Consider the following 17,003-nt stretch of genomic DNA (forward strand, 5'->3'; position numbering starts at 1 on the left):
ATAGAGAAGCCTGAGGTTGCTGGGATGACTGTTTTCATTAAACAATCGGTTGTGTTTCTGCAGCTTTCCTGCAGTTGGCAAACATTTGAGTGATTTCCACAGGTTCACTTTTACAGTGCAGGATCACTTGATATCTCTGCAATCTTCCACTGGTCATTGAGTTGGGGACCATGGAAACAGTTCTGAACACAGAAAGGCAATCCTTTGCTTGGGAAACATCCTGTCTTATTCAACTCCTCCTATTCAGGGGGCAGGTTGACTAACAAATACTTCCCACAGGTAAGGGACCCTGGAGCTGCCAATGTCTCACTTCTGTCTTTCTCCTTCAGATACAGATTTTCCAAATTTTGGAGCTCACTGGAGTTTAATGAACTCAACTGGCTATTGTGTTCAACCAGTAAATGAATAAAAATTATTATAATATAACTGACAGATAGTACTCTGTTTGAAGAGTCTGGTGAAAGGGAATTTATTGCTTCCCCAGGGATCCCTCTCTACTTTCAGAGAATTTTGATTCTTAGAAAGTTTTCCCAACATCAAGCCTGAATCTTCCTTTCTTAAGCTTCTAGTCTCCATTATTCTTGGTTCCTCCTTCTTGGCTAGATAGAAATTCTAATCTCTTTTCTACCTAGAAGCCCTTCAAAGATTTAAAGAAAGCTAGCATATTTCCTGACTCATCTCTTCTTTGGGATCAATGAACCATTTCTTCAATTGAGTCTTCTATAGCAAGGATTCTAAACTCTTCCTCTTGCTGTGTGTTTTTCTCTGGATAGTTCTCTACTTTATCTATGATCTTTCTAAATTATGGAACCCAGAACTGAAAATAATTCTCTAAAAATAGTCCGATCAAGTTACTATACTAGGGGTTTGTCATTTCAATACTGCTTCTCAGCACAATGAAAAATATCATTAATCTTTTGTTTTGGCCACTCTACTTACTGGATGTACAAAAAGTTTTACCATAATTTTAAGCTACTTTGGAGACTTTCTTTATTATATGGATGATGTGCTAAGGTCCCTAAAACCCTCAGATCTTTTTATCAGATAACTCTCATATTGTACTTGAGAAGATGCCTTTTTGAACCCCAAATTGCATTTGCATATATATTATTCTATTAGTTCTAAACCTATATATATATATTTAAATTTACTGGACACTACCATAAACAAGAGTATATATACACACACACATACACATATATATTTAAATTTACTGGGCACCCACCATAAGCAAGAGATAGATTTAGAACTAATAGAATCCTTAGAGATATGAAATATTATGGAAGATAGTATAAAATTTAGATTGGGTTTCTAGGTGGTGCAGTGGGTAAGAGCTTTGGACTCAGGGTCAGAAACATCTGAATTCAAATCTAGTCTCAAATGTATTCCAGTTATATGTGATTTTAGGTAAGTCATTTAATTTTTGTCTGCCTCAGTTTCACATCTGTAAAAGGGGGATTATAATGGTATCTATTTTTCAGGGTTGTTGTGAAGATGAAACATGCACCTATATTGCATATAAAAGTTTGCAAAGCCCTTTTGCAAGCTTTTATATGTAATGTAGGTGTATTTATACATACATAGACACACACAGACACACATATATGGAAAGTTTTATCATTGTTATTTCTGCCCTAGAAAGTTATACTCCATAACTGAGCTTACTTTTGTCCGTCAGTCCCTAGTGGAAGGCCAATCAAGTATGAGGTTTAAAGCATGTGGATTGATTGACTGATTGATTGATTGTTTGTTGTCCTCTCAAACTCTCAACTCCACCCTCTCAGAGATAAGAATGGGTGGAGTATACAGCTGGCCTACCTTCTCTCAAAAGCCTATTAGTTGAATGACAGCTCACCATCTCATTCTTTAAACAACCTAGATACCTAAAAGATTTCATCATTCTAGAATTTCTTCCCCACCCTCACTCCCTTGTATTTTATTGTCTTTTTTTATGTGTGTGTGTGGTTTTTTAGTTGTGTGAGCTCATTTAGAATTTTCTTGACAAAGATTCTGGAGTGGTCTGCTATTTCTTTCTCCAGCTCATTTTACAGATAAAGAAACTGAGGCAAATAGGATTAAATGACTTGCCCAGAGTCACATAGCTAAGAAGTGTCTGAACTGATCTGAACTCCTCAAGATCTTGAACTTCCTGATTCCAAGTCCAGAAATGGAACCTTCTGACCCTGAGCTTTCTTCTAGTCTCTTTAAAGTGCTACCACCTACAGGAGAATTTTCCTCATCCCCTAAGTTGTTCATTTACTTTTACTTTTTTTTTTGGGGGGGGGGCATAGATTTTGTGTTTTTTAGAGGCAACTTGGCTCAGTGGAAAGAAAACTGAATTCAGAGTTGAAAAGTCCTGGTTTCCAATTTGACCTCTTTCATGGCTCCATGCCTTAGATAACTCTCCAGAAATGAGGAATTCATCCTGTGAAAATGTAGGATCTCTGGGAATAAGGACTATTTTTATTTAATCTCTGTATTTATACCCTCCAGAAATGAGCTAGTCAGGAAATAAACATGTATTTAGGAAGGACTATGTGCCTAGCACTGTGCTAAGCAAAGAAAAGCATCAAGGAGTCCTCAGTCTAAAGGGCAGAGATAACATTTGAACCACTATGTTCAAACAAGTTATAGACAGGATGAAATTGGAGATGGTACAGTGAGGAACAGCTCTTGAATAATGGGCTGTAGAATAGGTGCTTAATCAGATCTCTATATTACAAATTAAGTGCTCCTTCTGCATTAGTGAAAAGAGTTTAAACTTTGAAGAAATCTCACTGTGATTCTCCCCCTCCCCTAATCCCCTTCCCTGCCCTGTGCCTGCAGCATCTTTCCCCCATTAGTACTCTCAGAACAGGAATGATTTTATCTTTCTGTCCCCAACTTCGGTGTTTCAATGGGTGATTTGGGTGTGTGCTGACATAGGGACACATACCCCAGAAAAGCATCTCAATTGCTTGTTTAGGGTTTTGACATAGTCCTGTTTTTCCTTGTTGTTGTTTAGGATTCTTACTGGTCTGGAAATGAATCTCAAACACCAAAGCACCCTCTCCTGTCATAGCCACTATTGACACTGACTCTTTTGATCTGTCAATTAACAAGCATTTCTTTCTTTCTTTCTTTTTTTCATTAAAGCTTTGTATTTTCAAAACATATGCAAGGATAATTTTTCAACATTGACCTCTGCAAAACCTTGTGTTCTAATTTCCCCCCCTTTCCCTCCACTCCCTCCCCTAGATGGCAAGTAATCCAATATATGTTAAACATGGTAAAAATGTTAAATCTGATAAAATCATCTTGCTGCACAAGAAAAATGGGATCAAAAAGGAAAAAAAATGCGAAAGAAAATAAAATCAAGCAAACAATAACAAAGTGAAAATGTATGTTGTGATCCACACTAAGTTCCCACAGTCTTCTCTCTGGGTGTAGATTCAACAAGCATTTCTTAAGCACTTGCTATGTACTTGGCACATGGAGTCAAGCATCAGAGCAGCCTTTTTCAGGAGTCTAAGAGAGATGCAATCTATAACTATCTACCAGGGGATGGGGAATGTTCAGCCTGAGGGCATGAACTCATTTCGTCTGGCTCTGTCAAGGCAACTACAGAAGACAAAAACCGCTGCTTGAGTTCATTTTTTAAAAAATAGTATTTTCTTTTTCTAAATACATGTAAAGAAAGTTTTTAGCATTTACCCTTGCAAAACTTTGGGTTCCAAATTTTTTCTCCCTCCCCTTCACTCCCCTCACCTAGGTGGTAAGTAATCCAATATATGTTAAACATATATGATTATTCTAATGCATATTTCCACATTTATCATGCTGTACAAGAAAAATCAGATCAAATTTTTACCGTGTTTAACATATATTGGATTACTTGCCATCTAGGGGAGGAGGTGGGGGAAAGGGAGGGGAAATTGGAGCACAAGATTTTGCAAGGATCAATTTTGAAAAATTATCCTTGCTTATGTTTTGGAAATAAAAAAGCTCCCACCTAAAAAATGATATATTTTTAAAAAGGAAGAAAAATCAAATCAAAAAGGGGAAAAATGTGCCTCACTTTTTTCATCTATAAAATGAACTAGAGAAGGAAATAGCAAACCATTCCAGTATCTTTGCCATGAAAACCCCAAATTGGGTCATGAAAAGTCAGATAGGACTAGAATGATGGAAAATAACAAGTTACTCATGAGGCTGGTCCAATCTATTATATCCCTTCTCTCCTTTGATTCTTATGACCTCTACTTTCTTATAAGTCTCACCAATATTCTATAGAGAGATTCAGAGAAACCTGGAAAAGAGTTGAATGAACTGATGCACAATAAAGTGAGATAGGGCATGAGTGTCTTAGTAAATAAAACCAGGACAGCAATACTGTGGAGGCAATGAGGAAAGATTTCAGAACTCTGGTCAGTGCCCCTCATCACAGAATTCTAAAACCAATGATGAAACTTTGTGGTAAGCCTCCTCTTGATATAGAGGTAAAGAATTTAAGCTGCATATATTTTGGACATGTCTAGCAAAGAAATTTATTTTGCTTGAAAATGTTTTTTTTTTTCAAGGTTTGATTTGTTTTTCTTTTTTCCTCCTCAGTAGGTGGGTGGGAGGGGAAGAGAAAATGTTGGTTAATTGAAAAAAAAATTCAGGAGAAATTAAAAATAGAATAGTATTCGTATTAAAACTTTCCAGCTGAGGGAACTGAGACTCAGATAGATGAAAAGGCTTGTATTAGATCACATAACTAGCAGCTGTTAGAAGTAAGATTAGAATCCCTGGTTGTCTTTATTACAAGTCCACTTCAGTCTCCACTATGCTGTGCTTTTTTGTTGTTGTTGTTGTTGTTGCTGTTCAGTCATTTCAGTCATGTCTGACTCTTCTTGACCCCATTTGGGGTTTTCTTGGCAAAGATACTGGAATGGTTTGACATTTCCTTCTTCATCTCATTTTACAGATGAGGAAACTGAGGCAAACAGGGTAAAGTGAGTTGCCCAGGGTCACATAGCTAGTAAATTTCCAAGGCTGAATTTGAATTCAGGTCTTTCTCATCCCAGATCCTAGGCTCTGGCCATTGTGTTACCCAGCTGCTTCTAGAGTCCTTGTCTGGTAGTCTACATTGTTTTTGCAGGTGTGACTCCTCAGCTTCATACATGAGTTAGGGTTTTGACTTATACCATTGGAGAAGAGGAAGGGAGTTCAAAAGAGCATGGATCAAGTCAATCACAACTCAACAAATATTTATTATTTAATCTCTACTTTGTACCAGGGCCTACTTTTGCTGGACCTAGACATTGTTGATAGGGTTCCTGCCCTCAAGGGACTTCCATTCTACAGAGGTGGAAAATGTGTACTGAAATAAGCCAGTGCAAAACACAAAAGAATTTCAAGAAAGCTAGCAAGAAGGAGAGGAAGTAATTATAAAACACCTACTATGTGCAGACACTGGGTTTAGGCTTTACAAATGTTATCTCATCTGTTGATACTTACAACAACTCTGATATAGGTGCTATTATGATCCCCATTTTGTAGCTGAGGTAAGTAAGGCACATGGAGATAAAGTGACTTTCCAGGATCACAAAGCTAGAAAGTGTCTGACTTGAATTTGAATTTAGGTCGTCCTGACTTCTGGCCCAACTTCTATTCATTGCATTACCAGAACACGAGATAAAAAGAGGGTCATTTTCAGGCCAAACCAAAACAACAAGCACTTATTAAGTGCTTCATATTTGCCAGGCAATTTTCAAGGCACTTCAATTGCAGAGAAAGAAGCAGGATAAGACTCCAAGAATTCTGAAACTGGAAAGAATATGAGAAGTCACCTGGTGCTACCCTCCTCCCCTCCTCCCCCCTCGGTTTTTTACCGTTGAGGAAATGGAGATCTACCTTGAAGAAAAGCCATACTCAGCTAGATGGGTGGAGAGGAGGGTGATTAAAAGCTGTTTTCCATTATACTATGGTGTTCCTCCCTCCTTCCCTTCCTTCCTTCCTTTCTTGTGATATTCTCTTTTTCCAGTTTATGTCTGTTCAAAAGACATTACTTCTACAAACCTAGTTTTTCTCATCTAAAATTATTGAAGATTATAAAGGATTCTTTCACAAAGGAGCTGTAACTAGAGTGGGATGATCAGAGCTTTGTCCTAGGCCACAGATTACTCTTATACTCCAGCAGCATAGAAAGAACTTGACCAATAAATAGCACCTAGTTAGAAAGAATAAATAGTTAAAATACAAAACTACAATCCTGAAAGCTTCTTTTTTATCCTTCTCTCTTTCTCCTTTCCTTACTCCCTCTTTTCTTCCTTCCCTCCTTCCTCTCCTTTTCCCTCTCTCCCTCTTTTCCTTTCTTCTTTTCTACTGTTGGTGTTGGTTGGAGGTTTGTCCTTGAGGAGTTAGAAAATACCCCCTTAAGGGGGCACTACTGAGTCTGCCAGGGGCTCAGGTTTCAGAAGGTGTGTTTAGGAATCTAATCTGACCACTTCTGTGCTGTGTACATAATAATTCCATTTCAGAGTCCCAGAAACAGACACTTTTACATACTGTCAAGTTGGCCCGTTTTCATAACTTTATCCTAAAGTGACTAGTCCCCCATCAATTTTTTCTTTAAAAGACAGAAGAAATTTACTCCCACCTTAGTGATCAGAAGAGGAAGACTCCTCTTCCCTCCCTTTGTGGAAAAAATTGGTAACAATACTGATATGTGGAGAAGTATGGCATGAGGGGAAGGTGCTAGATTTGGGCCCAAGGATCTTATTTGTTATCTGTATGAGTTTTGATAAAAATATTCCCCTAGGAAAGGACTAAGACCACCACTGTAGATGGAAGAAAAGTCCGAGGGATGATTCTAGCTCTGACAGACATTTCGTTATCTGTGCGATCCTAGACAAGGCACTCAATATCTACTGGGACTTAGTTTCCTCAATTGTAAAATGGAGAGGAAGTAATCATACTGGAAAAAGTTTCCGGTCTACTGGAAAGCTACATTTGACAGATTGTAGAATATGCAGCATAAAGCAATACTTTGCATTTTGGGTGGAGGGTGTCCTTCGCATTTCTGCAATTTGGACATTAGGGGAGGTTACTACAGGTTGGGGAGGCCTGGCTTCAATGGCTGCAAATAGAGAGGTCAAGTTAGGACATGCTCAGGAGGATGAGTGAGGTACATCTTAGTTGTAATACATGTAAACTGTTGAATTAACCTGGGTGGGCTGGGGGCAACTGAGGGTGGGGGAGTGGGGAGTGGAAGGAGGTAAATTGCCTGATCTCTCTGACTCTATTTCCTTATTTGTCAAATGAGGGAGTTAAATAAAATAACCTCTCTCTTCCAGCTCTAATTCTATGATTGTATAAGGCCAGGAGCCGCCTTTACTGCAAGAAAGATTTATAAGCCTGAAGATTTTAGAAAGACCCAAATTCAAATCTCCCCTGGACAAGACACAACTTCTATGGGCCTCAGTTTCTACTTTTGTAAAATTCAGGTGTTGGACAAGATGACCTCATAGGTTATTTCCATTATCCAGCCAATTTCATTTATTTATTTTTACTTGAGAATACCTTATTTACAAGCAAATATCTCCTGGAACTGGCCCTTCCATTAGCCATAATTAGCTTTGAATCTCATTTGTGGCAGCCTTGAATTTAAAATTTTTAAATTTTTCTCTAGGTAGATCAGGTGACTTCCTACCCCAGAACATACACCTATTGATAAGGCATTCTGCATCAAGATCTATTCCAAAGTCTCCAGTTTTCTTAATCCCAAATCACAATCGCTACCTCTTGGAAGCCTCCCACCCTCTAGGCAATGATCTTTTCTTCCTTGGACCTCCCAGATCTTCAATGCTTTCAGAGATTATAGACCTAGAATTAGGACTCCTGAGGTCCATTAGTCCAGCCTGAGGACACTTGAGATTTAGAAAACCACAATGACTTGTTCAAGGTCACACAGCCAGTAAATAGCAAGTCCAAATTCGAATATGATCGAAGGGAAAGTAATAAGCACATATATAGTACCTACTATGTCTATTAGGTTAGTAGGGCACTGTACTAGACATTTTTACATAGATTATCTCATCTGATCCTCATAACCACCCTGGGAGATAAATGTTATGTAATTGAGAAAAGAGGCAGAGATTAAGTGGTTTGCCCAAGGTCATATAGTTAATAAATGTTTGAGGTCAAATTTGAACTTGGGTCTTTTGATGCTGACTTAGTGTTTCACTATTATCCACTAGCTGTCTCTAGGATTTTTTCTACAAAAATTAAATGAATTTACCTGTGTTTATTCCATCTCATTTCTGGTTCTGAGAATAGAGAGGAATCTTATCATATGCTCAGAAATTTATGAGTGCTTAATCCTAGCTGTGAAATGGGCGGTGGAAGCACTGTCCTACTGATCCTATTTTACAGTTGAGTAAACTGAGGGTCAAAGAGATGAAGTCACCCAGCTCATTGGTGTCTGAGCTCCTCCATACTCAAGTCTTACCTCATCTCTCTAGCTTGGTGACCCTGAGCAATTTAGCCTCAGTTTCTTCCTTTGTACAATGGTGGTGATAATAGCACCTACTTTAAAAAGAATTGTTGTAAGAATTAAATGACATAATGGATTATTTCCAAACCTTACAATTCTATATAAATGCTAACTTATTATCTGAACTTAGTATCTCTCCCTCCAGTACACAGCAGGTACTTAATAAATATTTCTGTTATCAAAATCAGAGGCCATTAGGGACCTTGACATATCGCTTAAATATCAAAAGACAACTTAATCCCTTATCAGATAAAAAGTGTAAATGGACTGTTTAAACTTAGGCTTTTCCTCCTGGAATGGGGAGGAATGGCAAAGTCTTTGTTAGGGTAAGGCCATTTGGGAGGTGAGGTCATATTGAGATCATGCTGGGGCTATCGGAATCAAGAGTTGGTAAAGGGCAATGCTAGAAGATGGAGGACAAATTTTACTTAAATCAAAGTCTTACCTGGGTGAAGGTAAGGGTCTGCCCAAGGAACTGGAAGGGCCTAAAGAAAAAGGAGAAAAAATAATAATGAAAAGTGGGATGGAATTTTGAATATTATATCAATTTTGTTTTTGTATCCTCAGTCTTGACCAGCACTAGTTAGCACTTAATAAATAAAAGCTTGTTGATTGATAGTTATTGACTGTCCTTAAGTAAGCAACAGCTGGAAGAACTGATAACCTTTCTATCCCTTTCCCTAAGAACATCATTATCATCATCACCTTTATATAGCGATTTTGGCTTCAGAACACTTATTAGCTGGGTGACCATGAGCAAGTCACTTAACCCTATCTGTGTCAATTTCCTCATCTATCAAATGAATTAGAGAAGGAAATGGCAAATCATTCCAGTGAATTTGCCAAGAAATCTCCAAATGGGGCCATGAAGATTGAACAACAGCCAAAAAAAAGTGCTTTACTTTATTTCAGACTCATTGGAAATGTTGTCTTCCATAGGAGACAAGGAAGATCTGTAGGAGACCTTTCCTTGTCTACCATCTGGTTTTAATGTCTTCCCCTTCCAGATGATCTTCTAGGTCCTCTGGATTTATCTTTTATATACATACTTATTCACTTCTCATCTCTGCCATTAGAATTTCCACAGAGGTCTGGGATTTCCCCTTTTTCCTTTTGTGTTCTTACAGTTTGGCCCAGAAAATGTGTTTTAAAAAATGCTAGTTGATTGACTGATCCATCGATGGTCTTTTTTGGAGAGAGATGAATCTCTTTGCTTGGCCCCAGAAGATGGAACTAGGAACAGTGGGTTGATGTTGTAGAGCAGCTGATTCTGGTTTATGTGAGGATACACTGTAGATTGGGAGTTCGGCCTCTCCGGAGGTCTTAAGGTAGAGAGCTCGCAAGGTCATTTGTCAGGTGTGTTAAAGAGGGGATACTGTTCAGATATCAAGTGGTCTAAATGTTTCTCATGTCCCTTCCAGTCCTAAGATGCTGTGATTCCATCAGTCCTAAATGATACAGTAGGAGTCACAAGAGACTTGAGTTTAAGTCAGTTCCACAAGTATTTATGGTTAGTGCCTGCCAGGCACTGTGCTAAGAGCTCATGACACAAAGAAAGACAAAAAACAGTTTCTGCCCTCAGAGAGCTAGTTCAGTCTAGGGGTGACAACATATAAACAACTGTTTACAAATATGGATATTTGGATTAAATTGGAGCTGATCCACAGAGGGAAGGTGTCAGCATTAAGAGGGATCCAGATTTAGCATTTATTTTAATCTATTTGACATATATTGGACTACCTGCCATCTAGAGGAGGGGGTGGAGGAGGGAAGGAGGGGAACTTTGGAACACAAAGTTTTGCAAGGGTCAATGTTGAAAAATTATCCATGCATATGTTTTGAAAATAAAATGCTTCAATTAAAAAGAGGGATCCAGAAAAACTTTTTGCAGAAGGTGAAACTTCAGCTGGGACTTGAAGGAAAGTCAGGAAACTGGAAGACAGACATGATGAGGTTAGAGTTCTAGGGACAGGGAACAGCTTGTGAAGATGCCTAAGGGTGAGAAATGGTGTGTCTTCTAGGAAGAGTCAGGAGAGCAGTGTGACTGGATTGAAGAATAAATTAAGGGGTGGATGAGTGGGGAGAATATATAAAAGGCTTAGAAAAGTAGGAAGAAGTCAGGGTTTTAAACGCCAAACAAAGCATCCTATAGTTGAGCCTAGAGGCAACAGGAAACCTTTGCGATTGATTGGATGGAAGTATGGATTATAGTGATTGTTCAGAGCTTTCTTTGGGAAGCTTACTTGGGCAGTTGAATGGAAGATGGCTTAGAATAGAGAGAGACTCAGAGATGTCAATCAGGAGGCAATTGCAATAGTCCAGATGGGAGGTGATGAAGACCTCCCCTGGGGGGTGACGACTTCAGGAAAGAGATTGGAGGAAACCACATGGCAACTGTTGGGATATGGGGGTAAGGAATGAGGAGTCAAAGAACATGGGAAGATGGTCTCCTCCTGACTGTTTAGACTTTTAAAATCTTTGTTCCCGTTCTTATACTAAACAGCCCAGCAACCTTGACTTTGTGTTCCTTGGATAAAACACGCCATGTTTTGTTCTCTAGCTTTGCCTCCTCCATGGTGGAGGCAATGTTCTCCCCACCTTTGCTTCCCAATTTTCCTGGCTTTCTTCAAAACTCAGTTCACATTCTACCATCTGCAAGAGTACTTTCCATGTCCCACCTTAAGGGCTTGGAGATCATCTCCAGTTTGAGATCATCTCCAGTTTTGTTCACATATATCATAGTCCAGCACAGTAAATGTTTAATAAATGCATTTTGCTTAACTGACTGTGGAACTATGATCAAACACTTCCCAGACTCAGTTTTCTGATCTGTTAATTGGGGATAACTGTCCTTGTTTATTGTGAAACCTACATAATGAAAACTAGAAAAGTCTCAGAGGTGATCTGGTCTAGGTTCTAATTTGAAATATGTGGTTCCTGAGGTTCAGAGAGCAAAATAGCTTCCCCAAGGTCATATAGCAACTAGGTGATACAGGTCACGATTAGAATCCAGGGCATCTGCCTCCACATTAGATACTCTTTCACTGGGTGGGGCTGCCTTTCCAAAGGAGATTGTGACTCATGACTGTAAAACAGATTTGTAAATCTTGAAGTGACATAGAAATTGCCTTATCTTCCTGTCTGCCTGAGGAGTGACTTGCAAACTGTGCTTTTTTGGGAGGCTAAATTTGGTTAAATGACTTGCCCAGGTTCTCATAGCCACTAAGTGTCAAGGTTTGAAACCACATTTGAACTCAGGTCCAGAAGGATTCCAGGGCTGGTGCTCTATCCACTACCTCCCAACTGAGCTTTTCAAATCCTGCATCGGTTGTCTAGCTGCCATAAACTGGGTGGTCAGGACTGGCATCTTGTCACACCCAGAACCTCCAAGAAACAGAAAAAAGGGGACTTTACTGTCCCTTCTCATCCTGGGCAAAGAGACTCCCTGGCTTTGACACATCTGGCTGCTCTGGGGCAACAGGAAAGCTTTGCTGTGCACTTGGCGGGTCTCTAGGACACACTTGCACAACCTCCAGAGGGAAACAACTGGATGACATTTGCACATAATCCTCCAGTGAAGCAGTGACTCAGTCTATAAACACCAACAGAAAGAGCCCAGCTGTCCCTGGGCAGGGGTGGGGGTGGGGAGGGGGTACCTGATGACAGCTAGCTCTCATCTATGGGGAAGCACCCTATCTGTACAACTTCTGCCCCTCACTCCTAAAGGAAGGGGTCTCTAGGGAGACTGCAGAGCAGAGGAAGGGACAGAGTCCGGCTGTGTCTTGGTAAGGATTGGCATTTGCAGACCTGGATTCATGTCCTGTCTCTGGAACTTAGGAGCTGTGGGACCTCAGACAAGGTCTAAATCCCTCCGGGACAAAGTGAGGAGGCTCGAGGAGATGGCTCGGGAGATATCTTCTGATTATGATCTACTCTACAACTCTGTATATATGTGTGTGTGTGTGTGTGTGTGTGTGTGTGTGTGTGTTTGATGCAGAGAAAAACAGAGGAGAAAGAGACAGAGAGGAGAGGAGAGACAGAGACAGCAGGTAGGAACACAGAAACAGAGGAGAAGAGAGACAGAGAAACAGAAAAAGTAGAGTAGAGTAGAGACATAGAAACGAAGACACAGAGAGAAGAGACAGAGGAGAGGACAGAGAATTAGAAAGACAAAATGAGGAGAGACAAAGACAGGGAAACAGAAAGAGACAGAAAAACACAAAGACAGAGAAAGAGAAGAGACAGAGAAACAGAGTATAGACAGAAAAACATAAAGACAGAGAGTAGAAACAGAGAGATGGAGAAACAGAGACAGAGAAGAGAGGCAAGAAACAGAGACAGAAAGAGAGAGAGACAGACAGAGAAACTCAAAAGCAAAGAATAGAGACAGGGAAACAGAGACAGAGGAGAGGAGAAACAGACCAACAAAGAGACAAAGACAGAGAATAGAGACAGAGAGAGAAAGGAGAGACAGAGAAACAGGAGAAATGAGATAGAGATAGAGCAGAGAGACAGAGAAACAGCTAAATTCAGAAGTGGGAAGCAGGGGCTGGGGTAGGGGAGCATGGGAAACTTGGCTCAGTCTCCACAAGCTGACTTCCCCAAACTGGAATTTTGTCACCTCTTATATGTGGCATTTCCTTGTTCCTCTTGCAGCAGTTGAAGGAGGTCTCTGTGTGGGAGCTGCTCCCAGCTCCATTAGATGCAGATGTGGAGAAAGACCAATTCGGGGCCTCCCTCCAGGATGTCTCTGGCTCTCTGGTCTTCTCCTGAATGGTCAGGCTGTCAATGCCTCATAATTCTTGAAGCTAATCTACTGGTATAGTCATGTAAGCCATCAATCTGTCGACATTCTGAGCAGTCTCAAAATCTTTAGAGATTCTTTCCATGATCTGTGGCCTGGAAGAAGAATTTGACTCCCCTCACACATTCCGTATTGGTAGGGTCAAATGACATGATATATGTAAAATAGTTTACAAACTTCAAATAACCAGAATTTACACAACACTAAAGTTTGCAAAGCACTTTCTATATAATATCTTATTTGAGCAACCTGTGAGATAGGAGATATTATTATTTCTACTTTTAAAGATAAGGAAACTAAAAAAAAAAAAGAAAGAAAGAAAAAAAGTTAAGTTCCAAAAGTGAGAAATTAAAAAATAAATAAATAAAAAATAAAGATAAGGAAACTGAAGTTAAGAGAAGTAATAATTTGCTCAGGTTACACTGAAAGTGTTCTATAAATGCCATCATTATCATCATCATTGCTCTTCAGCAGACCAGCTTATTCCCTCTTCCCTTTACCTTTAAGTCTTTGTATAGGTTGTGTCCCAGGCCTGGAATGCTCTTCCTCTTTGCCAGTACCTCTTGGAATCCCCTTCAAGGCTCAATTTAAGAGCCACCTCCTATGCCAGGTTCTTCCCAATTTCCCTGCTGTTTGGTTGATTACATATCACACAGCCTTTGGGATCAGGTCTGATAACCTTTGAGATCAGAACTGATCAGCCATCAGTTCATGGCTCCCACTTAGGAGGCTATTCTAAAAGGCTAAGCTGATAACAAGTTAGCTTCAACAGGTTCCAAGAAGCTGGGAGGGCTCTGGACTAGGATCTAGGGACAAATCATGGTCTTTGCTACCAAGCAATCATGGAGAGGCTTGTAGCCAGAAAGAGGGTGGGTTTGGAAGTGGGGTTGAAGTGGGGGCAGGATTTTGTGGCTGCAGCAGCTCACAGAGACTCCATTAAGGAGTCTCCATTAAGGTCATGGTCTCCATAGGTAGTCTTCATAACAATCTCTCTATTAAGGTAGTGGCCATCAAAGGCAGGGCTGAGGACCCCCCAAGTGGGTCCATTATACTACACCCCCTCCCATCCATCAACATTATGGTCCTCAGCTTTCTGCCTCTGCCATGCAAACTTTCAACCTGCCAACTCAAGTGCCCTCATGGGTCCTTTAGGGTAGTCATAACCAATCCTCTCTCTCGGGATACCCACAGCAGGAGCTGTGAAGGTGCTCCTGGAAAAACCACCTATCCCCTCAAGCACATCCATCTTTGTCTCATTGATAACCCCGGGTTGTGACAGGCACTCCTTGGAGGAGGGATTTTATAACTCTGAGTCATAGAGCAGTCAGCAAAAGCCCCTCCTCCCCCTTTTCAATTTGGGTGGGATAGATTGACTCCCACAGGATGAGCACTTTTGTATGGGTTGATTTTCATTGAACTAATCTACATAATAATCCCCCATCCCCATCATCCAGGCCAAAGCTCCTTCCAGTAACAGTAGAAGGAGAGCACCATGATCCTTCCAACTACGCAGGATCACCACCTTCCATCATCTTTGGCTTCTCATTCCCCCACCCCAACCCTGCTGGGGATCAGTTTCCATGACTTGTCACTTCTCATGTCATTGTTCTCTCTTCGTCTTCACTCAAATGTCCACCACTTAGTTCAGTTCTTCATCATCTTCCTCCTAGACAATTGCATTATGCTGCTAATCATTTTCCCTGTCTCTGGTTTCTTCCCACTCCACTCAAAAAAGTGAATTTCCTTAAGTACAAATCTGGCCATGTCCCCACCATCCCCCTCTTATTAAATCAGTAAACTGCAGTGATTACCTATTGCTTTCTTTTCTTTTTTTCTTTCTTTATGTGTGAGGTCATTGGGATTAAGTGACTCACACCAAGTATTTGAGTTCACATTTGAATTCAGTTCCTCCTGACTTCAGGGCTGGTGCTCAGAACAAAATATTTTATCACTATTATCTCACTCTTTTAAAATTTCTATGTTTGTGACCTGATTGCTATTTTATAATGTGTGTGATTATTAGAACAGTAGCATTTATAATTTATAAATATGTAAATATTGGGGGTGCATGTTCAAAAATATTCAACTAATAAGGGTATGCCATCAAGTTTCAAACTATTGCACTGATGCATTGTACTGGTGAACAGTTTCTAAAATGCATAAATCAAATGTATTTCAAAATACTGTGGTAAGGATGAATATATATATATTTTTAAGTGGTATCATACAATAGTATGATTCACATTGAACCAGATCTTTAGATCTTTTTCATAGGGGCAAACTAGAATGGAGCAGTAAAGCCTCTGTCCCAGGATGGATCATTTGGAAGCTGCCAACAGGAACTCTTCTGGACTTTTTACCTTGTCTGGGTCTAAGAGTGGGTGGATGATACCTCATCTACATTTTTTTCCTGTAAAGTCTTTATTTTGATATTGTGAATAGTTGGTTTTCTAGTATTCTAAAGGAAATAAATTTCATAATTAGTGCAAATATGCTTGTTTGAATCAATGAGATGATATGAAGAATACAAATGTTTTCTCACAAGAAAATCGTGGAAATGAAAAAAAAATGTCATAGACAACACCAAAATCTTGATTCAAATATCTCCAATCTGTGGGGAACAAATAGTAGATTGTCTAAAGTCAGGATCACCCCATTTCATCCACTTTTGCTCTCTATGCAAACTGTAGCATATATAATTTATAAATAACGTAAATATATTGGGGATACATGTTCAAAAATGTTCTACTGATAAGGGTATGCTGTCAAGTTTCAGATTATTGCACTGGTGAACAGTTTCTATACTGTATATATCAAATGTATTCTTTCCTAGGATACTCCCACTCCTGACCATTCCCCAACACTAGATACATGGATGCAGTCTCCCCTTCCTGACCCACCGGTCCCATATTTCTGGGGCTTTTTCATGCCCAGCTGTGCTCTTGGAGGGAAAGGGGCTTTCTTCTTCCTTTACTCACTCCAGTTCCAGTTAGTTCATTCTCTTCTCCTATCAAGCCCTTCGCTGTCTGACCCTTCTTCCCTCATCTTAACTCTTCCCCCATTTCCCCTTAACAACATGTTCCTCCTTTCCTTCCAATACTACACTTTCAGCAGGAGGTCAAGATATCCACTTGCCTTTGCCCAAGGTGAACATTTTGCTCATTATAACTCATTAATGTCTCAGTTTATTGGTCTCCCTCATTCTATAATAGTGGAATTGATTTTTGGAAACAAAGTGCAAAACTATCCATTTTCTTCCATTGCTTTTTTGCTTATTCATGTATGCATGCTTGCATTCATTCATTTATTCATTCAGGTATCTACAGTATTAAGTACCTACATATTCTAAGAGTTGGAGATACAAAGGTAAAAATAAAACAGCTCCTGCCCTTGAGGTATTTGCATTTTATTGGGGGAAAACATCCTTTACACATAAATGTATATTCAAAATAAATCCAGGGTAATTTCTGAAGAGAGATAGCTGGAGTAGGGACATGAAGGAAAAACCCCAAGTGAGAGATGGCTTTTGGGCTGATTTTTGAAGAAAAGTAGGGTCTAGTAGGGTTGCCAAGGGTCTCTTCCAGGCTCCTCCCTTTGCCCCCTCCCCCCCATCAGTATTTTCCTGATTCATTTTTCATGCTATACATGGCCCTCTTTCTGAAGGCTGCCTAGCCTGTGCTC

The sequence above is a fragment of the Antechinus flavipes genome, chromosome 3 (genome assembly GCF_016432865.1).
Source record: "Antechinus flavipes isolate AdamAnt ecotype Samford, QLD, Australia chromosome 3, AdamAnt_v2, whole genome shotgun sequence".
Lineage (NCBI taxonomy): Eukaryota > Metazoa > Chordata > Mammalia > Dasyuromorphia > Dasyuridae > Antechinus > Antechinus flavipes.